General features: G+C 41.8%; 1 protein-coding gene across 2 annotated transcripts in view; it reads right to left on the reverse strand.

The window, feature by feature from the left end:
- fam49al (family with sequence similarity 49 member A, like) overlaps positions 1-19,631 on the reverse strand; it is a 40,677-nt gene extending 21,046 nt beyond the window's left edge. Inside the window, exons 1-2 of one of the 2 annotated variants that reach the window (XM_006795207.3) lie at positions 19,214-19,631; positions 1,372-1,462 (exon numbers count right to left, since the gene is read on the reverse strand). The gene's annotated coding sequence lies outside the window, so the exon portion shown is untranslated. The remainder of the gene's footprint in view (positions 1-1,371; positions 1,463-19,213) is intronic. The other variant, XM_006795208.3, reaches the window with a different exon arrangement.
- Positions 19,632-24,516: the final 4,885 nt, after the last annotated feature.

Below are 24,516 nucleotides of genomic sequence, written 5' to 3' on the forward strand. Positions count from 1 at the left end.
TTTAAAGCCAGCCTCTCTCCTCTTACCCTGCTTTCCTATGAGTGTGTGGCCTTTTCGTTTGTCTTTGGTCCTCAGCTTCTTCTCGCACGTCCTCGCCTCCTGTCAGTAAATCCCAGAGTGACAACGGGAGTCCCACGATGGTTTCCACCGGTTCCCACTCTCGGCTTTTCTTAGAGACTGATGTAAACTTCTGCTCTCGCTCTTTCTCCCTCAGTCTGTCCACTTCACACTTCTCTTTTTTTTAGACGTCTATTTAAAGGCCTGTGGTTTTTTTTCCTTTTCTATTTGCTCTATGGGCTTTTTTTTGTTTTGTTTTTGCTGTTGTAAGCTTGTGAGTCTACAGAGCATAAGATGTCTTTCTCTCTCTTTTTTTTGTGTGTGTGTTTATATCATTTCTACTCAAATAGAGAAAAGTCTCTTCTCTCTTTTTTTGTTTCTGACGTCAGAATGGGTTCCTCAAAAATATCCCCTTCAGCTCTCCTTTCTGCTTCACTTCCCTATTTCACCACTCAGCAGCACTCTCCCGGCTTCTTTGGCCTTGTCTTGTCGCAGCACATCTCTGTCAAGGTGCCATTCGGCCTCACTGGTGGCCCTCGGGCGCAAACAAATCCAAGTGGCAGAATGGAAATGGCGATAGGGTAGCGCAAACACACGTTTGCTATTAAAACTTTCCACGAAGCCACTGGATGCATCACAGATGGACTCTCTGGGCGCTGAGACACAGCACTTTGTGGAATTAGGAAGTGTGTCTTTGGTGGCCACCGGTTGCAGCTCCTCTCACACGCACAGTGTTTGCAGTCTGCCGGCGTTTGAGTGGATGAAAGTGCCTCTCTTATGCAACCGCACAGCACACACAGCTCTCATCTGTAGTCCGGCAAGAGACACCAAAGCGAGGGGCTCCTCGAGCCTTAATAAAGGCACAGCCCGGCTCCCACATGGGCCTGAAAAGCAAATCTGGTCCAGACTGGAAGCCAAGCGTCAGCGCTAAGCCTCCCAGCCTCCTTTCAGCTCTCAATGAAAGATTCCTCCTGTTACAGCCCAGGAGCTTCATCAGTGTGGATTTAGTGAGCACAGGAATGGCACTGCCAAGCCTAACCTCTATTAACTCACCAATAATACCATCCGCATTCCCTTTCTATTCTGTCTTTCTTCCTCTCTATCTCTAACCACAATCTTTCTGTCACTAACTGAGTATTCAGTGGCCTGTGAATCAAACCCTTTGGCAGCTGTACTGTATGCAACGGATGCAGTGACTGCACTCGTTCAGCTCTCATCTTCACCAATCTTTATTCAGAAAATCTGCCTCTCCTCTTCCCCCGAATGGTGTTTTGTATGCTTCTGTTTATTCAAGTTATCTGCTTGCATTCCTACCTTTGCTTGTGTTTATCCCACTGGAACACTTCACTGCATCAACCAGGGCTTGTCAGCTCCAAACAGTGGTTACAGCATCAGCACCCACAACCTGACAAAGACAGAGAAACAGATTAAGGAGGGTAACAAGAAGAAAAAAAAACAGTCAGCGTAAATTTCAACTACATGTGGAGACAATGTGGGGAAAAACAGGAATGTAGTGTGTTGTTTATTTGGATATCAAGATGTTAAGAGTTGGTAACGGCAACAAATTAGGAACAAATATGACTGTGATATGATTATAATTGGCCAGACTGAACATGTGACGTCATCCAAAAAATAACAGATTTTTCGCCACACACTCACTCTCCTTCAGCTCTGTTCTTTATCTTAACCATGCTTGTTTCTTTAGATAGCCAGTAACTTTGTATCTAGTTGTTTTTAACTGATGAAGGCTACCTTGGTTTGACCAGAAACTGAAAACAGGTCAGTCAAGACCACGACAGTCAAAGAAGATTGTTAATTTAATCTGTATTTATTTAAACTGCCTGAGTGAGTCAAATAAAGCATTAACATGGAGCTCGGTTAGGGGTGGTTTGCAAAATGGCTTGCAGAGCGTACCGCTGTTGGCAGGCTAAGGCAGACTAAATAGCTGGCCTTGTATATTTCTTTTCTACATTAACTGAGCACTCACAGCACTTTTTACTAGATTTTTACCCAAACACATATTCATACAGGCGCTTTTTTTTCCCTAAGCACCTAATCTAACATTCACACTCATTTAGATGCATCAGGGGCAACTTGGGGTTCAGGATATTCAGACATGGAGGAGTCAAACCACCATCCTTCTGACTGGTAGACAATCTACTCCAGCTGCCTTAATGAGCATCTGCAGAGTCGCGTAACAATTCTTTTTACCATAAGCAACTGCACTGCATTATATATATTTGATTCACATATTTAGACCATACACTAAAAGCAGCTGTAATCCACACACAGTTGTGGATTATAGACGTTTTCTATGTCCCAGGGTGGTTTTGATGGAGTAATACCATTTAAAATACAAACGCTTAACAATCGGTTCAGTCTGGGAGCCTGTGACTGGTGCTTCTTGCTTTCTTCTTTCCATTTTTATGTCTTCATTTAAGCTTGTTAAGCTCATCTTACTGACTGAGCGTCTCGCACACCTCCAGCACTCTTACCCGCTGACTGGTGTAACTATTAACACTGCTGCTGCTGCCATTGCATCATCGAATCTCATCAGAGATTTGTACCACAGGCCTCCAAGCTGGCAGTAGTTAAACCTTTACTTAAAAAGCCATCTCTAGACCCAGCAGTCTTAGCTAATTATAGGCCAATCTCCAACCTTCCTTTCATATCAAAAATACTTGAAAGAGTAGTTGTCAAACAGCTAACAGATCATCTGCAGAGGAATAGCTTATTTGAAGAGTTTCAGTCAGGTTTCAGAGTTCATCACAGCACAGAAACAGCTTTAGTGAAGGTTACAAATGATCTTCTTATGGCCTCTGACAGTGGACTCATCTCTGTGCTTGTCCTGCTTGACCTTAGTGCAGCATTCGATACTGTTGACTATGATATCCTATTAGAGCGATTAGAGCATGCTGTAGGTATTACAGGTACTGTGCTGCAGTGGTTTGTATCACATCTATCTAATAGACTCCAATTTGTCCATGTAAATGGAGAGTCCTCCTCACACACTGAGGTTAATTATGGAGTTCCACAGGGTTCAGTGCTAGGACCAATTCTGTTTACATTATACATGCTTCCCCTAGGCAGCATCATTAGAAGACATAGCATACATTTTCACTGCTATGCAGATGACACCCAGCTCTATCTAAAGACATAAAGACCTGGATGGCCGCTAACTTTCTGCTTCTTAATTCAGATAAAACTGAGGTTATTGTACTCGGCCCTGAAAATCTTAGAAATATGGTATCTAACCAGATTCTTACTCTGGATGGCATTACCTTGGCCTCCAGTAACACTGTGAGGAACCTTGGAGTCGTTTTTGACCAGGATATGTCCTTCAACGCACATATTAAACAAATATGTAAGACTGGGTTCTTCCATTTGCGCAACATCTCTAAAATTAGAAATATCCTGTCTCAGAGTGACACTGAAAAACTAGTTCATGCATTTATTACTTCCAGGCTGGACTACTGTAATTCATTATTATCAGGATGTCCAATAAACTCCCTGAAAAGCCTTCAGCTAATCCAAAATGCTGCAGCAAGAGTACTGACAGGGACTAGAAAGAGAGAGCATATTTCTCCTGTTTTGGCTTCCCTTCATTGGCTTCCTGTTAAATCCAGAATTGAATTGAAAATCCTGCTCCTCACATACAAGGTCTTAAATAATCAGGCCCCATCTTATCTTAATGACCTTGTAGTACCATATCACCCTATTAGAGCACTTCGCTCTCGCACTGCAGGCCTACTTGTTGTTTGTAGAGTATTTAAAAGTAGAATGGGAGGCAGAGCCTTCAGTTTTCAGGCCCCTCTTCTGTGGAACCAGCTTCCAGTTTGGATTCAGGAGACAGACACTATCTCTACTTTTAAGATTAGGCTTAAAACTTTCCTTTTTGCTAAAGCATATAGTTAGGGATGGACCAGGTGACCCTGAATCCTCCCTTAGTTATGCTGCAATAGATGTAGGCTGCCGGGGATTCCCATGATGCATTGAGTTTTTCCTTTCCAGTCACCTTTCTCACTCAGTATATGTTAATAGACCTCTTTGCATCGAATCATATCTGTTATTAACCTCTGTCTCTCTTCCACAGCATGTCTTATTCTGTTTTCCTTCTCTCACCCCAACCGGTCGCAGCAGATGGCCCCGCCCCTCCCTGAGCCTGGTTCTGCCACGGAGGTTTCTTCCTGTTCAAAGGGAATTTTTCCTTCCCACTGTCACCAAAGTGCTTGCTCATAGAGGGTCATATGATTGTTGGGTTTTCCTCTGTATCTATTATTGTACGATCTACTGTACAATATAAAGTGCCTTGAGTTGACTGTCATTGTGATTTGGAGCTATATAAATAAAATTGAATTGAATTGAATCAGGGGAGAGTGCAGACAGGAGGAAGGCAAGATATTTTCAGAATAGTTGCCAGGGAAACACAGCCTCTTATTCTCATGGCAACGCACAGTTTGGTGTTATCAATGAGGTGGGATGGATAGATGGACTTCGCTCAATATCACAAGGGGACACCAAAGCATTTACTTTCTTGTAGCAGTGTTAAAGTGCTGTGCAATCGTGGAATCGTGTCTTCTACGTTATCGGGGAGTCATGGACTGATTCAGGAGTCTAATGTTTATTCTGTCAGTGAAAGGGCAAAGGTCAAGCCTTTCAAAGGAGACTAAACCCAAGAGACTAAAGCCCAATCCACATAAAAGATTGATTTGTCACTTCTTTCATTTGCAGCTGTAAGGTGGTTGCTAATCAACATACGATTTGTCACCAGCAGTGCTAGCTAGCTAGGTAGCAGCAGGCGCTATATGTAAAAACCACAGATTAAATGTGTTGTGGCAGTGTTTAGTGTTCATCTGTGTTAAACTGTCATCTTTACTGTAGAAGAATTTAATATGCAAAGTCACATCTGGTGAGTTTGCAGCTCGGTGCAGACAGAAAACTCAGTGAGTAGCCTTTACACATTTATCCACTTAACAAGCGCAGTTTAAGTTTGCAGACTTATTGTGAACTTTATTCTTGCTCCTAACTTTGGAGCTCTCACACGAGCCCTTTTTGTTGCAGCTGTAACTATTTGAGCCTTTACCAGACGAGAATAGATATCTAATTTTACCCCTGCTTCAGGGCCTCGACTACACTCTTTGATGGAGAACTATTTTTTTTAAATCTGCTAATTGTTAATCAAATGGTCCACTTTTCCATTAAAGCTACATGCCACTTGTTTACTTTCTCACCATGCACAAACTTCAGTTTTCATCTCTACTTCCAGCATACATGTTTATATTTACAGCTCGAGGGTTTAAGATGCATCCACCCTTATAGTGCACAGCTTTTCATTTCAGAATCCAATCACCACTAAGTGAGTAATACTGCAGTGTTACAGGAGGCATAAAAATGGTCTTCATGACTAATGTGCTTGATTAACATTTAAGTAAATACATTTAGTTATTTTTTTATACAGATGAATAAAAATGAAGGAAAAATGGTCTCAGGGACCATGAGGATGCTATCTAGCATGTCACGCCCAAAATTTCATAAAACTGTTTCAAGATTTGAGCAAATAATTCATATGATTAACTTTATGGATGAATTTACTTACACAAATCTAATCTGTGTTATTACAGTGTTAATATATATACAGAGGACAAAATTATTGGCCGCATTTGTTTTCTAATCGTACTAGTTTTCTTTAGAAAGCATAACTTGTTTATATTTGGACACAGAAACAAAAACTACCAGGGTCATTATAATTAGCCACCTGAAAAAATAGACCTTTTTATTGAGCAATAGCATGAACCAGCACTGTGCAATGATGTGCTTTAACTTTGTAATGCTCAAAGCTAGTGAAATCAAGGTCAAACTGAGCATTATCTACTATTTACACACAGTATAAAAACTTCAGCAAGGGTTTGGGCTGAAGCTTGAGAAAGCATCACGGCAAAAGCAACATAAATTAGTTTAAAATTGAGAACTGTTGATGCTCATAAAGCTTTTTTTTGCCACTGAGGTGCTGCTTAAGTTTAGAGAAAGAAGGGAGAGGTGTACAAGTTAAAGAGCAGCATCCCTACAATGAAACATGGTGGTGGGAGTATCATGCTGTGGGGACGCTTTAGGATTTCTGTAACTGGAAATCTCGACAAAGTGGAAGGAATCATACAGAAAGAAGGATGTGAAGATTTTAAAAGAAATCCTCAAGCAGTCAGCAGCAAAACTGGTTCTGGGTCGTCACTTTGCCTTCCAGCACGATAATGACCCAAAACATGCTATTGGTGAAGAGCTACCTGCAGAAGATTAAAGTAAATGTTCTGGACTGGCCTGCACAAAGTCCCTGACTTGAATCATTAAAAATCTGTGGGGTGAACTGAAGACCAAGGTCACGCCAGAAGACCAGCACATCTGGAGGAGCCTGAGAGATTCACCAAAGAAGATTGGGCTGGGATTGCTCAGGAAACATTTGTGAGACTACAAATAAAAACTACAACAAACAACTGCAGGATGTTATCCAGCAAAACGAATACAGAACTGTATATTAGCAATAAGCTAATAATTTTGACCCTGTTAGATTTTGGTTTTTGTGAAATAATTTCGTTTCTGTGTTCAAAGTAAAATAATGTAAGCATCCCCAAAAAAATGAGGTTAGGAAAAGCTATTTTAAAAATTTGTGTTTCTGTTTAACACAATTTGGGAGCAAATTTTTATGAAGTGCTAATCATTCCGTCCTCATTTGGAAACAGTCAAAACAAATGAATACTCGTCTTTTTGCCCGTTCATGAGCCTCATCGTGAATCAGTGTCATGTTAATCAAATATCAGACTACTCTGCAGTCTCCAGATGGCAGACACTGTTAGACGAGCCAGCTGGAGGGGACAGTGTTTAAATGCACTCTAGCTGCTTTTTTCAGCAACCTGACAGCTGATATGTATTTAGAGACTCAGACTAGAGGATTATTGGTGGGGCAGGAGAAGACACAGATCAGAAGTCATTGCAGAGACACATCAGTCCATTTTGATTCTGCGCTCTCAGCAGGTCCCACTTTTCTCATCCTTTATCTCTTCCACTTTTTCTGCAACCTTCTTTTTTATGCAGCCAGTCATTCACTTCTCACCACCTGCAATTTTGACTTGTTCACTTTCTCGTTTGTCCTTTTCTTGCCAGATGCAGATAAGTGTGGTATCACAGGATACAGCTGTTTTTTTATACTAACATTAATTGTAAGTAGTCTCTACAATGATCATGGTTGCTAATTTCGATCTCGCGCAAAAAGTAACGGAGCATGTGGCTCAAAATCCTAAAACCAAGAAATTTGGCATTTTGTACTTCCAGTTCTCTTCATCTAGAAAGAGAAGAACTCAAACCTGTGACTTTTTTAGGCTTTGCACTACAACATTAAATATGTAGGTAAATAATTGACCTGTAAATTTCAAAGGTGTTATGTGTCCCAGAAAGGAGTTTGCTAACAAGTGGCTAAACATGACCGCAAGCGATATTAAACGCCGTGACAGTGAGCACAGCAGCTTAGCGGCGATGACGCTCAAGTAGTTCGTTAGTCTCAGTGCTGATTGCATTCAAGCTTTGAAGATCAAAAGTGGCGTCACTTCATGGAGATTATCTTTCTCAGTAAAACGCCTGTTTTCTCCAAGAATCCAAAAAGCCTGTCAAAAAAATACCGCTGGCTATTTTACTGAGACGACCAGAGTGATGCTGGGCTTGCATCATCCTCGTGGAGCTCTTGTATGTTGAAGTGCTCTGGGAGCTCCTCACACTGTCAGATTGGTTGAACTTTGACCACTGCATGGCATGTCAACTTCTCATACAGCCCACAGAAACCCGCCATGCACCTAGAAGCAGGAAGGAAGGGCAAAAATGGCCGAATAGTTGATGCTGTGTGTTTGAATTCTTTCAAAATAACTTACACGCCTCAGTAAGGAAACACTTTGCATTCAAGTGCACAAGTGAGGTGTGTGTTTAACAGTCAGGCAGTGTGTTTAGAAGAAGCTTTAAAGATCTATTAACGCTTCAAAGTTAAGGTTTGGAGAGAAACAGGTACAGCTCTGGCTATGGCCGCTGAACCCTGCTGAGAGCCCAAGCAGTGTGTGAGGACACGAGAGGAGACAAAGAGGCTTTTCCAGGAGCAGAATGGGAGGTGGCAGCGTCAGACAAGGCCAGACCATCACCAAAGATTGACCACTGAAGGAATGTTACAGCCAATTTGCCTCAGGCCCTCCCCATCCACATTCATACATAATAATAGATACCGCTGTCCCTCCTTGAAGTGAGGTGGGATGGAGAATGAAAAGAAGAGAGAGGCTGAGTGTGAGAGCAAAAGATGGAGTGCAAAGGAGGGATGGAAATCAAAGGAGGAGGTTACGATTCTCCACCGCTACCCCTCCCCCTTCTCTCGCTCTCTTTCACATACACCAGTCCGGAGGAGAGCACGGTGCCTCGTAAAAGGCCGATTGCAAATGAGCATTGTGAGTCTGCGCTGTTGACAAAGAAAAGAGGATATAATGAGAGGCAGAAAAAAATGGCAGGCAGGCAGATGTGCGGCTCGTTTAAGTTGCACTTGAATCCGTTTCTACAGTGGAACATCCTTCAGTGTGATCTTTTCTCAAGTGAAATAAAGAAGTGGGGCAGCGACTGGGGGACTTCATAGCTTATTTGTTCAGAGGTGGATAAAAAAACACCTGATGTCTATTTGCCTTTGCTGCAGCAGCTCGTTTTGCTGAAGCGTTGAACATGGGAAATTCTTGGGAATTATAATTGAGTTCTCCTCTGTAGTTTCTTTCTCTTTTCTTTCTCAGCACAGATTAATATATGCCTTATATTTAATGTGGTCATTAATATTTGAATACCGTGGCTTGGCTCGGGGGCATTTTCAAACTTGGCAAAGCAGATCTGGAAAAATTACAGCTTTATATATCAGTTTTAATAGCGGTTTTGTCTCTGTGCTTCAGCTGTCAGAGGACATAAAGGAATGTATCTGCGAGCTCTTGTTATCTGTATTTGTGTTGCGGGATGCCAATTAGCTGCCATCAAAGAGAACAGGATAGACTTTTAGGGTTCTACATGCACTCGCAGGGGGGCTCGTGTGTGTGTGCGTGTGTGTGTGTGTGTGTGTGTGCGTGTGGTAGTTAGTTATTGTAGTCCCCCTCCCCCATTGAACCCCCTTTTCTAGAACTCCCCACCACCCACCCACTACCTGTAAACAAAGACAGACAGAATATGCGTGCATGCTGGCGCTCTTTGTTCTTGATGGACTGCTTGCACTGTGTTTTATATAGGTCAGAGGAGAGTGTGTATGTTTGTGTTTTTACATGTGACGATAACTGCAAGGATAGACGTGAACAGCGTGAGCATTAGAGCAGATGCCTCCACATGCAGTGAGGGTGCATTTGGCTGAATCAACATCCTCTACATCAGTCAGGATGGACTTTAATTACACTGAGTAATAATGTATCTTATGGACCTAAAATTTTGGTTGTAAGAACCAGTCAAATGCTTTGTTTTACCTGTTCAGCTGACCTCTGTCCATCCTATCTGGACCAAATGAGGCGTGCTTTATCGTAATTGCATTGTTATAACTAGATTAAATAATTCAGCTTCACAGGTGCTAAAATATGACTCTATTTGAAAATTGTTTTGACCAGTAAGGAAGCATGGGTAGAAGATGAGCATGGTTTTAAAATGTAGTTAAAAAGGAGATCATCACATGCTTCAACCTGTTTTTGTAAGTCATCAATACAATATTCTAATATGACTCTAAATAATGTACCCAACCATTGTTAGGCCTGTTTGTGCTGTTGGCAAACTGACAATACTAAGCCTCGCTGACAAAAATGAAAAACTACAAGCAGTAGATGTTCTTTATATGCTAAAAATGGGTTATTTTAGCCTGTTACTAGGTGGTTGCTAGGCAGCATAATGACATCCTAATGCGTGATGTAGATGAGAACCTTCAGGGGCCTAAGCTGTATCTGTGTGCAAAGTTTGTTTACTGGACTCCTGGTGGTCAAGAAGGAGTTTGTAGACAAAGAAACAAACACAGAGATTTTGTGTTTAATATTAAAATGAAATATCCCATAATACAGATGCTCAAGACTGGCTATAGACAAAAATCCTGCCAAACAAAAACTGTCTCTGCTTATGGGCGTAAATGTGATTTGGTCAAAGCTTTTAACAGAGCTTCCTTTTTTAGCACAAAAAAATTCTGTCACTATCTTCTCCACTTAATACCTTAAATAACTTAATCTCTTTTTAAATATTTATTTTGTTTTTGTATAATTTCTTTATCATTGTTGACTTGTGTAGTCAAGGCAGGGGATTTAAGTGAGAGAGGCAGCGAGAGACACAGTGTGTGTAAAACACAGAGAGTGAATGTCACAAGGACGAGACTACTATAAAACGGTACGTAAAGGCAGTTTGAAGTCAAGTCCCTGGAGTCTCGCTGTCTTGTGATACTCCCCTCCCCTTCAACTCTCCTTCACTCTTTCATTCCACTCATTCCACGTCTGGCTGTATATTTTAGTCCACTTCCCTCTTTGCCTGCACCCACTAGCCACTGTTCTGTTCTTTAACAATAATTGTTTTCAAGTAGCACTCGAGCACCAAAACTCTTCCTTATCTTGAGCCTCAAACTCCAAACTCTCTAGTTGTGATCCAGCTCCAGTATATAAGCAGTATCTATTGTCTTATTCAACTTCATCAAACAGAAGCTATGGCATGGACAGCAGGATGCCCTATTAACAAATAAATACTGAGAAATTGACAGTACAGTAAATTTCATGAAGTCTGCATGCCTGATAAAATGCTTCTGATTGCACAATTTTGCACAGTTTGCTTAAGTAAAGGAAATTAGAGAAGAGTTCAGCGTCATCTTTGATGTTGAGTTCCGGGTAAGTGATTTCCACGGATGCACATCTTGCCCAATTTTTCCTTAGCACAAAACAGCAAAGCAGATTCCAGCAGATCTGGTGTCTACTGGCAGTTGTGCTGCGTTTGCAAAAGCGACTGAGCCCATTAGAGGTGCCTAAAAATGGAAACGTCATCCTCCTGTGCAAGTGCATAAAAATAGTGAAAGAAAAATTGCTACAAATGGGAAATGAAGGCAACATGAAACGGATGGAAGGAGCAGTGCACGTACCTGAAAGTGAAACTTTACAAATAAAAGCTCCTTAAACTCCAACCTAAATGACACAGAGCCCCTAAGCAGGTTTGAAATCTGGATATAAATTCTCTGTAAATATAAATTCTCTGTTAACTGAAAATGACATTAGTGTAGCAAATGCATCACTTATTGCTAAAAAAAAAAAAAAAACAGCTAACATGAATGCACCTTGATGTCAGACTGCATAATGCAGAGACCAAGAAGGAGAGTGAGAAGAGGCCAGAGCTCGTGCTGATGGTAAACTGACAGTAATAGTGATGCTTGGAATTGGGAGATATTATGTGTCTCACTCCATTGGAACATGACCACAGAGAATAAATGAACAAGGTGACCTCTAACCCCAATTTGACCTTTATGTACACAGAGCCAATCTATATTTAGCATCAAAGTCGGCCAGCAGACCTTGACACCTCTGCTGTGCACACCGTGCTGCAGTGTGTCTCACATGGCAGAGGATGCGGTGTTTCACTGTTCCCCGTCCCACTGGGAGGGGCAGAGGCTCTCAAATGTAGGAGACTGGCTGCAGTCTGAGGTATGGGCTCAAGCTGACACAAAGAATGGAAAAAAAGAGAAACTGATGGAAGAGGATAAGAACAGACAAAAAAAGAGCACATTTGGGACATGTTGGTGGATCCCTGGTGTGAAAGTTTGAGCTCTTGGCTGTTTTCCTGGTTTATTTCTGTCCGGTGATTTATTTTGGACTTAAAAGCTTCTTTCAGTGCTGTTTGATGTATTAAAAAAAGAGTGATATATACAGTCGTACAAATCCTTGCTAAACTAATTAGTGAGGATATCTCAGTGTCCATGTGCATATTGGCGGAGGGGCGGGAGGGGGGGGGGGGGGGGGGGGGGTTTCTGTGTACAATCTGGCAAGCCTGATCAAACACAGTATAAAAGTATGGCTGCCAGCATCTTAGTTTGCCCATGGAAGGGCATGCACACACACACACACACAAGCACCAGTGACATTTACTAAGATCTGCCATAGTTACTGTTGCCCACCTGTCCAGCTTTACAGTGATAACAGAGGCTACACAGGATCATCAACTGAGTGAAGACTGCATTAAAAGAAACAGAAATATGCTGTACATAACCAAAAGTAGTCACAGCCAGCTTAGCTCATGCCGCCTGCTAATCAAAATTTTATCTTGCCTTGTAAGTAAATTTCCAGACTTAGCTGGATTTTTTCTTCTTCTTCATCTTCAGTTTTTACTGGTTTTATCAAACAGTAGTACTCGGTTTAGGGATAGGTCATGTGTTGGGTTAAAGTTTTCAGAATGTTAATCGTGGTTTGGAAATGCTTTCTTTTTTCTGGAAAAAACTAATGAAGTCCAAACTCTCCCATGGGGGTTTGAACCTTGAGTGCAGCTGGATTAAAAGCTTTGTTGGGACTAGGTCAAACTCCACCCATTGACCCTGTCATGGCACAGGCTTTCGAATGCTCTACACCACAATGCAAACACTGTCCTATGGCCTGAGGAACACAATAGAGAATCCAGGACACTCACCGGACCTCCAAATTCCAGTACCACGTTCAGGTCCAGCTGCCTACATCCTAGTACATCCCCGAGGCCCCACATCCATGCCTAGATGGATCTAAAGTTGTTTTGGCAGTACAAGGTAAACCGGTGCAATATTGAGCAAGTTTTAATGTTTTTAAAATTATATTATTTTTATGTTTATGCTATAAACTGTAAGTCTTTGACAAAAGTAATTGCCGGATGTGGCAATGTAATGGTGTCTTGTCTCATTGCTGAAGTGTAAACCTTCCCAGGAAAGAGCTCCTAAAGTTAGCCTAAATTCCAATCTAGTTTCACTAAGGATTCCCAAACTGTAAGTAAATGCTTTTTACCATAACGTGTACCCTTACAGAACAATGTAGTTTGGTACTGAGAAGGTCTTTTGGTTTTGGAAGTAGAACCATTTGCTTTCTAGCTGTAGGCTACATGCTAACAATTAAGAAAGAGTAAACGAAGGGATGAGATTTAAGCAACGATCAAAGTCATGCTCGATTACGCATAATGGCTGCTAAAGTAAATACACAATCACTGAGTCATTCTTCTCTCACAGGGAAAGTGTTCCACTCCACAGTCAGTATATTTACCTTTAGCCTCTAACTAAACATTAGGATATAGCCTTATAGCAGACCTTATAAAGGAAGTTAGAGCCATTGCAGAGTAGATAACTTGTCTTTCACTTTTTACACACTAATTGCAACACAGTATTGCTTCCTCTCCCCTCTCCCTACTCTCTTTAGCCTCCCACCAGCATAAATTGATTTCACCTTTCATTTATTGACCTTAAATATGACCAGAGGGTGAGCAATTGGACTTTTCGTTGGTGTTAGTGGAGGCTCATTGTTCTCATCAACAGACAACAGACCACGGTGTTATTGTAAACCCATGGTGAGTGTAACTAAAGTAATCTGATTACATCATCTTTCACTACCACAGAAGAAAACGAGTTTGACAAGCCAAGTCATGTCGAAGTTAGAAGCTGAAGAGGATTCACTGTGGCTCGTCTCTGTGTCTTCCCGGATTTAACAGCACAAATTTCAAAGAGTTTCAGCAGGACACCCATAACAAGGATGATAACAGAGTTTAATAAGACTTCGCAGCAGTTTTCAGAAGTGCAATCCAGCATTGAGAATAAAGCAATATCGATGACTTATCAGATCCCGGCTCCCTAGTCACAAAGAATTAAATCTCACTGGCTCATGAATCTAGTTTTTTACTGATTTAGTGGATGAATTCAGGACGTGTTACATTAGCCCTTTTGATAACTTGTTAGTCGAGATTTTTTACCCTCTAATGGGCCTTAAAGTTCTTATAATTTCCCCTGTTCGTTTCAAAATGTCGTGAGAAAATTCCTGAAGAACACCTGAATTACTCTAAAACAAATTGAACGCGTTGGTTTCGTTTAACTAACAAAATTTCTTATCTTGTTAGATATCTTTAGCAAGTCCTTTGAGGACACGTTTTTTTAAGTCTTGTTGGTTTACATGGACGACCATGAGCAATATATGGAGCGAGACTAAGTTTATTGAATATGAACGTTATCGGAAAAATAAGCAATAGTTTGCTGATGCTTTGGAGTTGACTTTGATTTCAAAAACCCAAACTGTATCTTTTTTCCTGTTCTGGAAATGACTTTGCAGAATATGACTGAGAACTACCAATACGAATGAAATCAACTAATTTGTAGGCGTATTCATTCGAAACCTTAAGAGAGAGTGGTAAGGAGTTTTTGTTATATGTGGGCACACATGTTAGTGTTTCCACTAGTTTTCATTGTTAATACAAAGCTATATGTCTCTTGTGTCTTGATAGTCTGTAGGTGCTACTTGATGTTTGTGCTGTTGGTGGTCTACTAGCGTAGCCACAGAGAAGCTAGAAATCATGATAGACAAAAAACTTCTTTGCAGTGGAGTGTTGAAAACATTTATAACTGCCCACAGCAGCCACTGTTTGTATTTCTCGTCTGTGCTTTTTTAAATCTTTGATGGGCTTTGGGGTTGGTTTGTTTTTTACACTTGTTTCTCTTTGTGGTGATGTTTGCTGTGGCTCTCTTTCCTGTTCGTGCTCACTTTTGGATGAATTCAACCTAAGCATAATATATGCTGACTTTTTGTAGGACGGTGTCAAAGTGCAGCCTCTGCATTGTTTAAATTCACATAATCCCTGTCTTAGGCGTGAATCCAGACCAAGACCCTGAATCTGACTTTACTCTACGAACATAAAAGTGTTGTCTATCTTTACAAATTACTCTCAGCAAGAAAGGAAACTGCATATGTTCCAGTTTGTCAAGCTACTTTTTAAGAGTCCTAAGACTTTAAGACTGAATTAATAATGGTGGTATTTACATTTTGTCTTTTATCTCACAAGAGTTTTCTGATTAATGCTGGATTTAGTAAACGCTCTTCTTTCATACTGCCCTCCAGCATCCTACGCCTGCGCCCACCCTCTCGTCCCACACCCTCTGTTCCTCCACCCAATGCCCGTTTAACAGGATCATCTCTGCTCGCAGGAAGTAATCCATAATTCCTGACAATACTGGATTAAATACTACAAGATTAGCGGCTAGAGACAGCTCAAATCTCAAATTCCTCAATTATTTCAGCTCTGTCTATAACACCAATCTGACCTCTGAACTCAAATGATAACAAAAGAAGACCTCAAACGCAAGCGTGAGAGCTCAAGTGACAGATGTTGAAGTGACAGATGTTGCTGTTAGACAGATGGGCGGGGAAGTCAAATAGATTAGAAGTGGTGAGATAAAGTGTGGGCTGTCACACGTTTTGAGAAAGCTTGTGTGGCCACATGGGCTAACATATGGATGATGGTGTACTTTAGTAAAAGGATTGACTGAGAATGGTTGTACTTTCACGTGTTTGTTTGACATCGTAGAAGGCTATGCTTTAAAACAAAAAGCCAAAATATACTTTTAAAACACTGTTGTGCTTTCCAAAGGCACTGGTGGGGCAAGTGTTTAATTCTGGGCTTCAATTTGGGCTTCGACAAGAACCATTTCAAAGCATCATGAGAGGATGAGCAGAAAATTCACAGTGACTTGATTTGGATAGCTCTCTTAATAAACTTACATGTAGTACAATATGTATATCATGTACTTCCTTTCATACTGCATGACGTTCAACAGAGTCCTGTAGTCAAACTGAATATGTCAACTGGTCCACTTATTGGAAGTGACAGTTTCAGAGTTTGACTGTCACTGAAACGCTAGCTGCTGCATTTTGCAGCCACAACTAATACTACACTGAAGACAACACTAATATGCACAAACTCCAACAATGCCACAAACATACAGAAGATGTCAGCCAGAAGATAGACGCAGCCAGATGTCAATGGCATTTTTAAGCCCCAACATTAGCATTTTGACTGCCACCATGTTAGCTTTTCCAAAGCAGTATATTTGTATATTTGGACAAACACGGTGACTAAACTAGGGATTTTAGTGCGAAATTTTGCTACGAATGTGTACTTCATTACAGGCCTTATCATTTGTTGGATAATTTCATTAAAAAGGCTCCAACACACATAGACAGCAGCAAGGTCCAGTTAAGCTATTTTAATTATATGCTATAGTAGCCTATGTCATAAACCTGTCAATCAGAGTGGTGAGCCTCCAGTTTCAGCCAGTACAGTTGTTATGAAGTAAAAAACTATCAACACTGCACAAAACCTTTTTAATACTGCTCCCTTAGACAATTTATTATGAGAGCTTCTTGGTCTCTGGGAAGCTTGCTAGCTAACTAGCTAGTACTAGCATTGAGTTATCAAAGTATACAGCTACAAATAAAACAAATGTTTGTGTGAAGACACCTTACAAAATAAGAGAGTGCATGTTTGAGATGTAATCACTAACATCCCTGACTTTCACTTGTTTTAGGCTAGGCTACTTCTAGCTAACTAGCCACTATTCTGTGCTAAAATGTTTTGACGAAACACTCTTTCAGGCAGAAACTCTGTTCACACTTTACAAAAGTGAGAAGATCGGAAAACAAGACTACAATTACTCGTACTTTCCCCTTTTTCCTTCCTCCTAACCTTAAATAACCTAATCTTCTACCCCCACTCCCTTAACATGTGCTAACCAACAGACTGGAGCTGTTACAGTTGCATGACTCCACAGTGAAATACATGACAGGAAATAATGTATGGCTGTGAACCTGAGGTTATTGCAGTGATAAGGTGAACACCAATAACTGCACATATTGTGGAGGAGAAAGGACAAAAATAGATAAGGTGATGTCTATTACGAGAACCTCCTCCGCCGTGACACCCAAGCCCCTATTCCTGTCTTCTGCCTTGTCGAGGCTGATAATCCTGACACATGGAAAACAGCCTGATGATGCCTCACCTCGCATGGACAGACGAAACAGGACAGTGTGAGACACACACACACACACACACAGTGCTAATCCTCCGCAAGACAGCAGGAGAGAGTGATCGTGCAGCGCTGGAAGCCACCACCGCACACTGTCAACACCATTTTGCAGCGAGCATTTTGACTGGATGAGAGAGAAGGAAGTGACAGAAAGTGGCGAACTGATGAAGACTGATGGGAGGAGTGACTTACTGAGAGCAAGGAATTAATAAATGAAGCAATAATGAAGAAGAGAGAAGAAGACAAAGAGAAAAAGATATGGGAGAGAAGGGGGGAGAGATATGGGGGAAAGTGGGGGGGGGGAGACAAAAGAGTGACAGAGAAGGAGCGAGAGGAGAGCAGGGGGGAAATGCAGACGGGCATGTTTCTATGGGCGCTCAGGAAAGATTTGGGGTGAGGGATTCTTGCATCATCGCGGCGAGCCAATGAAAAGGCTCCGTTAAAATGTTCAAAGGGAGTGTCCTAGCAACAGCGGAGTAAATACCATAGCAGCCACCATTCCACCTCAGACTGAAAGATCCTGCATGCACGCAAACACACACACACACACACACACACACACAGACACAATTTGATTAATACATTGGTATGCTTTATAAATAGATATAAATAAACTGATTCGCATTGAGCAGTTTTTGTCTAATGTTAAAGACATGTTTTAGTTAAATATATTTGTTTATGCAGTTTTACCTCAGTCACTACATGTGCTACAGTGATAAATATAATAATTGTTAATAAATATATCACATATTGTACATGTCATACTTTCAAATATGTATGCATGCACCTGTACAGTATAATAAAGGCCTACATATAGATATATTATAGAACACTGGCCATGCACACATACGCATTCATGTGTGTCATTTGTATGATTGGTATACATACATTGGTATGCAAACCAATTTATGCATGCAAACTTAAATTACAGTGAGTCATTCATTATCATAATCATAACCACATTCCTAGCGACTGCAGCAGGCATGGATTCAGCCTCATACTTGGAATTACACACCTTTCCTCTCAGTCCACTCTTACACACATGCTTTCTCTTTCTACCTTGCTTCAAATGCATCTGTCCATCCACACATCACCCCTCCCACACACACACACACACACACACACACACACACAAAAAGAAGACCTGCAGAGTCACATGGTAGCTTCACTCTTTCTGCTCCAAATGCACACCTTTCTCATCCACCAGTTGTTTTCCTACATTTGAAAAGCCCAAACATCCTTAGCCCTCATTCATTCATCTTTCCATTCAGTTTTTTCCCCCTCCATCCATCCTTTCCTTCCCTCCTCCCTGTTATCCACTCCAGTCGCATGCACCCACCCCTTCTGATCAGCGTTGCAATTCTGAGGCTATTGTTTTTAGCAGGTCTGTTTGCAGAAATGACCGGCCTGAGCTTGAACCTCAAACACCTCATCTCGCTGCATAAAGCCAGACGCCTTTTGTACGCGTCGACAATTAGATGATATAACGCGTGTGCGGTGAATGGATCTCAGTGTGCGAGAGGCCATGCCTGGCATGTAATTTATCCACATTGTTCCCACAGTATCAGTGTAATATACGATGCATGTGCTGCAATCGTTCTAGGTCACATATGTCCTATGACCGAGCCACCAACCTTCACTGGAAATTTGCACACATGAGCTCTCCTGGTGGTTTCCAACATGCAGACCAGATCCCTGATGGTGTGTGTGTATGTGTGTGTGTGTGTGTAGAGATGTGTATATGACTGTGGCAGTGACTGTGGCGCTCTGGCTAGGCACTGCAGTGAAAGAGGACAAGTCCCAGTTGACCAGCCCCACATGCTCCCTTCCTCCCGCCTTACTCCACAGGGGGGTTCTGACCCAGGCTAGTCTTTCCCATCCGGTCCATCTACCCTGCTAAAACTAACCACCCAAGTCACCCACCAGCCTCACTCCAAAACCTGACCCACATGCCTCCTCCATCCTCCTTCTCCAGCCCCTCTTTAAGGTGAAGGGTGGGACTATCCGATCCCCTTCCTGTGCTGAGTGGACAGAACGTTGGTGAGAGGTGAAACGAAGGGAGAGGGGGGGGGAAAAAAGAGCTCAGCTTACCGGCTCGGCGTGCAGGAGGGAGGATGATGCCTCTGACTATGCTCTTCCTGCCTCCTCTGCTGGACCGAGGTGAAACGGAGATGGATGCAGAGAACAAAAGGGAAGGATGAGGAGGGAGGGAAAAAAGAAGCAAAAACAGCCGCTGTCGGCTTGCGGGAAAATGAAGCGAGGAGAGCGCAGAGGATGCCAGAAGAGGAAGAAGAAGACAAAGTCCCCGCGCTGCTTTTCTCTCCCTCTCTCTCTCTCTCTCTCTCTCGTTTTCTGTGTGTGGATCCTTTATCCTCGTGAGCCAGAGGGTTGTGGATTCACCTAAACACTGAGCACACGCACTGCCTCACGCCACACAGCCCTCCCTCTTCCTCTCTCTCCCTCTCTCTCCACTATAGACAGCAGCTGCTGGTCTATGAGAAATAGAACGCTATGTCCCCCTCCCTCTGCCCTTCTCCTCCTACCTCTGTCGCTCACAAAGACCCCCACCACACTCACACTCAGCATATCCTCACAACACCCCCTCCCCCTTTGACTAACATCTCCCACTAGCCTGCTGGCAACAAGAGGAGGGGGCACTGCTGTGTGAGTGTGTGTGAGACAGAGAGTGCAGAGTTGCATTGTGTTTGACATTGTTCTAGTGGCAGAGTGACTTTTTCTGTCCGCACGGTGAGAAAATGCACCGCGATGAGCAGGGATGTGCATCGGGGGTATTTTTTGCAAACTGTGTGGGTGACTGCTGAGCATCACTCGCTGCCACGTTGCAGAAAGGGAAGGAAATTCGCATTATTTGTGGTTATGGGTAGCGGGAGCACGAGGGTGTATTTATTTACAGCTAGGCCGAAGTGTACATTTTAAGTGTGAACAGAATGAGCTCCTATTTATGAAACTTTGAGCATCATGGGCACCTCTTTCGCTAGAACGCCTACGAAGTATGTGGTTGACTGTGTGCGTCGTCACTTTCCTCTGTGCTCTCGTCCTTCAGCAAGAATTTGGCCTGGTGAAAACTCCCAGTAGGGAGCCTCACTTCGGGGTCACAGCCTGTAGGTTAAATGAGCCGTGGCTAAATTGTCACTCAGTGTGCTTGTCGGTGTGGGTGTGTGTGTGAGAGGGGAGAGAATGCCTATTATCTGGTGGTCTTGTACCCAGATCAGTGCTTGTGGCATCCCCCTTTTTTTTGTTTGTTTTATTCTGTTTTTTCTGTACAAAAATTTAAAGGCATAATGCTGCGATGCAGAGTGAGGCTACAATGACCTGTTGCCCTCTTACAGTCAGGTTACCAGTGGCCATTATTGATGTTCTGACCATGGCTGCAGTTAAAAGCCTCATGGGTCATATAAGGACACTTGTTCTCTGAGAATGAGAAGCTTACACTCGCATACTATCAGACTACAAAAGTGCTTCATAATGAGTTTATTCACTCCTTTTGAAAGCCCACCCATCCATCCATCCATCCATCCATTTTCTTCTGCTTATCCAGTTCAGGGTCACAGGGGAACTGAAGTCTATGCCAGCGAGTGGCGAAGTACACCCTGGACTGGTGATGAACATTTGGCAGCCCTTTTGAAAATCATGAAACAATTTTAGGCCCTAGTATGTACAGATGAGGACATAATTATTACCCTCCCCATGGATTTTCCAAGACCTGTTAAACAGAACAAGTAATTTTTAACACACCTTTTCCAAACGTCCTGGGGGTTTTTTCACACAGAAGGAAAATAATGTCACAAATAAACTGAAACTACCGGGGTCAGAATTATTAGCTGCCCTGATGCTAACAGTCAGTTGTGCATCCTTTTAGCTGGATAACGTCCTGCAGTTGTTTGTTGTAGTTTTTAACAAGTCTCAAAATCCCAGCTCATTCTTCTTTGGTGAATATCTCAAGCTCCTCCAGATAAGATGGTCTTCTGGAATTGACCTTAGTCTTCAGTTCATCCTGCAGATTTATAATGATTTCAAGTCATGGACTTTGTGCAGGCCCATCAATAATTTTCTCTTTGGTGTTGGAAAAGCGATGTATGTTTTGGGTCATCACATTGGAAGACAAAGTAATGACCCTGAACCAGTTTTGCTGCGGACTGCTTGATGTTTCCTTTGGAAATCTTCACATATCCTTCTTTCCACGAGATTCCCTTTTCAGAAACTCTGAAGCGTCCCCACAATATAATACTCCCACAACCGTGTTTCACTGTGGAGATGGTGTTCTTTGGGTTGGCTTCTTTCTCCAAACATAAGCAGCACTCTGTGGCTCTGAAGTCATCTGATCAAACGACGCACTTCAAGTGTATTCCAGTATTGCATTATTGCATTCCCCAGGTTGTCTTTAGCATACTTCAGTCTTGAAGTCTGACTTGAAGGTGTCTCTTCTGTAAAAGTGGGGTTTTCCTTGTTCTGCAACCTCACAGTCCATTCTTGTGTAGGGTTCCAGTGATTCGCTTCTTTGAGACTACTGACTTGGTTAGGTTGTTTTTATACTGTCTTGGCAGTTGTTCTGAGGTTTTTAGGCACATCTCCAACTAGTTTTCTTTTCTGGGTCTATTAAACCTTCCAGTTCCTTCCTCTGCCAGGCGTGTTCTCCACAACGTGGCTCTGCTTGATTTCTTGATGATATTTTCACTCCAGTTCTTGACACTTCGAAATACTTAGATAACTTTCTTATATCCATCTCCTGCTTTGTAAGCATCAATTATTCTTTTTCTCAAGTCTAAACTGATTTATTTTGTTTCTGACATGATGCTTTCTCAAGTGACAGCTCAAACCCGTGCTGAAGTTTTGTACTGTGTGTAAATTGGAAGATAACCCTTGCTTTTAACTTTTAAAAGTTTTGAGCATTACAAAATTAAAGCACATCACTACACAGCAGTGGTTTGTGCTATGGCTCAATAAAAAGATCCATTTTTCAGGGGGCTAATAATATTGACGCTGTTAACTTGTTTTTGTGATGTGTAACTTATGTAGACCACTTGAACCTTGATGACAGTTTTACAATGTGTTGTTGTGTCGGTATTAAAAATAGACCTTACCTCACTGGTATTGTAGGTGACCAATGTGACAGAATTGGCAACCTTAAAAAAAATGGGACTGCACGCATTGTATCTGTTACAGGTGCCCCAAGCGTGGAAGAGGTTAAAGCAAACGTTGAAGCGAAACCCTATAAATGTGAGCCAAACTGTAACTTGGCCAATCAGATGGAAGGTGTCAAAATAGCATTTGACATTTGAGGTAACTATAAAAAAAAACTTGCCTCACTCATTTCTGATGGAGGTCTACGCAGCACCGCTATCTGTGTGATCATTTCTTTCATCTTAAGTAGTATGCTAGCATTGTAGTAGCTAATAATACCATCTTCTAGCATAGCAAAGAGAGCAGCAAATAACATAGTAAATGAGCGCTGTCTTTCTGCACATTTTCAAACCTTTAAAGTTTTGTACATTATTGATAGGAAAGGATCTTTGTGAGTCAGTCCAGTAAAGATACACCAAAGCTGTACTCCTCACACCTCTGCATGCCTAAATGTAAACCACAGTTGAACCTAACAAGTACACAGGGGGTCTTCCTGTTGTGTGGTTCTGCCTGAGAAGGTCTTCTTCTTTCTTCTACTTTCACATTTTGCAAATATTCTCCATCATTACTTAAACACACACACAGCTGGCAGCTTGCACACCTTCTCTTTCACAATACATTCACACATTTATAACATCATATTGATCTGGACTGGGGACCAGTAACAGTATTGCATAGTCATACCAGATATGAAGGTTAGCAGGCCCCAAAAAATGTTGCCACCAAGCATTAGACATCTACAGAGGTTGTTTTCTGGGCTCCATCTGCTCGGTCAGGCATGACGTATAAAAGTCGTCAGTTTATGTTTGAAATTGGTTGAAAGGTTAAAATATCTATCTATCTATCTATCTATCTATCTATCTATCTATCTATCTATCTATCTATCTATCTATATCTATATGTGTGTGTGTGTGTGTGTGTGTGTGTGTGTATTAGTGCTGTCAGCGCTAATCTTGTTACAATGACGTTAACGCCATAATCACATTTTTTTCACATTTTCTCTTTATTGTGGAGCTAAAATACATCTTAACAGTATACACGAGGCACTTTCAGCTCCTTCGTTATTTCCCACGAGACAGCCACATTAAATAGATCTGCTGTTTGATACTGGTTTTACAATTCCCAGCTGCCTTTCCTGGTGCAGCTGTTCCATTGATCTGGGCTTGGGACCAGTAACAGAAGTACACTAGCCAGACTTTCTAGTATATTTTTTAAACAGGGCTTGAGGAGCAGTTTTTAGCAATTAGCTTCATCTTTCTATCTGACCAATTTTAGAAAAATGTTTTTGGTTTTTGTGGGTTTTTTGGGGGGTGAGGAAATAGGTCATTTAACACTGACCTATTTTGTTCAAGCAAAAAAAAGGGGTCATAACTCAATGGGTGAGAACAATGAACAATGTCAGAAAGTTGTGTCTGTAAGAAACAAGAAGGGGAAAAAAAGCAAAGATCTGACAAAGGATCTGAGAGATGCATCTGGTCCTTCAGTTTGTCATCTACTGCTCACCAAGGCCTCACCAGAAAGGTCTCAGTGGAAGAGTGGCTGTCATTTTTGTCTTGTATACTGTATTTCTATGTATGTTTGCACCCATTTCTCCTTTTTTTCCCAAGCAAAATATAAAGCAATGAGGTGTGTTGCAGGAGTTTTGGACAATACTGTAAAAAAGACATTTATATCATCTATATATGTCTCAGTATGTGTTACAAGATCATTTATTTGCACAAACGTTAGACAGTTTAGATGTATTGTCCCCTTAAATGATCTGAAAAGACGTGAAACATCTTTTACATCATTGTGAAACTTATTTAGTTGACTTTTCAACATGTTTTTGCTCATCGGTTTATGTGAAAATCTAAAGCGTATTGACTATGAGCATTAAAGTCTCCAGGCAGACACCCAAAGAAAGTCATGGCAGAAGTGCATATATCAGGATACACCTGTGCCACGTGTTGTCCACCACAGAGTAAAAAGCACATCATGGACGTAGGGCTGCAGTGCTTCCTGTTAGCTGAAGAACCATCTCCATCACCATTCTTTTCATCAGTAGTGAGCAAGTTCTTCAGCTTGACAGCACAATGCTGGTAGGAGAGTTTGTCTCCTGTGAGGCTTAAGAAAAAAGAATCAACGTCAGAGAGTTTTCATGAGTCACTCGAGCTCATTGAGTGGGAGGTTATTATAAACCTGGTGTGAGACTTATTATGATGATGCACCTTGGTCAGTTATGATTTATTTAGTGACAGTGTCTGGTTCTCTGA

Source organism: Neolamprologus brichardi, chromosome 22, assembly GCF_056152115.1.
Source record: "Neolamprologus brichardi isolate AB-2024 chromosome 22, ASM5615211v1, whole genome shotgun sequence".
Taxonomy (NCBI): Eukaryota; Metazoa; Chordata; class Actinopteri; order Cichliformes; family Cichlidae; genus Neolamprologus; species Neolamprologus brichardi.